Source organism: Selaginella moellendorffii, unplaced genomic scaffold (genome assembly GCF_000143415.4).
Source record: "Selaginella moellendorffii unplaced genomic scaffold, v1.0 SELMOscaffold_128, whole genome shotgun sequence".
In the NCBI taxonomy this organism is placed as follows: Eukaryota; Viridiplantae; Streptophyta; class Lycopodiopsida; order Selaginellales; family Selaginellaceae; genus Selaginella; species Selaginella moellendorffii.
Genome location: NW_003314389.1, coordinates 141,881 through 143,123, shown reverse-complemented (window position 1 = coordinate 143,123; position 1,243 = coordinate 141,881).

Below are 1,243 nucleotides of genomic sequence, written 5' to 3'. Positions count from 1 at the left end.
TTCAGAAATATGCTCCATGCTCCATATTACTGTACTGTGCAGTGCATGTCGGAATTGTCGAAATTGATGTTCAGGAATGCTTCACCACCACACTATTGCAGAAATTTGATCACATGTCCAAAATTCATCTCCTGCTCACACTTGGATTTCTAAAAATCAAGATAGATCTGAAAAACTCATCTCATACCTGGTTGATGAGAGCAGTGAACTTCATGGCGTGCAACCACGGTGAAATGCTGAATTACATAAGCGCTCCTTTTCTAGATATTTAATTTAATCAATCAGTCCTTGTTTGGCTTCCAAAAAAAACGAAACATAAGAGAAAACACGTCCTCATACCATAAGCTACTCTTCCACTGCGATCATCCCCTTCTTGCTCACGTAAATACCGTCCAAGTCCTTGTTCTTCACATGGCATTTCTTGCAGTAAGAAAAGAAGAAACATCACCACAAGATAGATCTCAAAAACTCATCTCATACCTGGTTGATGAGAGCAGCGAACCTCATGGCGTGCAACCGTGGTGAAATGCTGAATTACATAAGTGCTCCTGGAAAAATGCTTCGAAAAAACAGGTTTACCATCGAAAAAACTGGTTTATCCTAAAAAAATAAAAACGTTTCACTCTCAACTGTTTTTCCCACGTCTTCATCTCCACCATTAAGCTTGAAAAGAATCTCGATTGAATATGTCGCCCTTGCTCTTTTAAATATAGAAGGAATAGCAGAGACCCCAGCTCCGCTGGGAGATATAGCATATCTAAGATAAATACATCTTTTGTTTGAATTTTACAATGTTAGAAATTTTGATTGTATACAAGGTTAAATTTATTTTAATTTTGCCACTTCACCTCTAAAGAAATGCACAATAATGCAAATAGATAAAAAATGCAAGTTTTGGAAAAGATAAGATCGTTTTTTAATAATAATTAAATTTAAATTTGAATTTTTTAATTGCCTTTATAAAAAGATACAAAACTCTAAATACGTCTACAAGATTCATGCCATGATCTAAAAGCAATTGATTTTTCACAAAACCAAAGAATTATATACTGCCAAAAAAATAGGTTTGGGGAAATTATTTTTTGATTACATACTGAGCTTTATTTATTTTTATTTGAACTATAATGTTGCCTTTAACTTTCATAGTTTAATAAAGAACAAAATAATTTTTATTATGTGTCTCGATTTATATTTACAAATAAACATAAGTAAATCTATCTACATATTCACACTACGTAGAGGT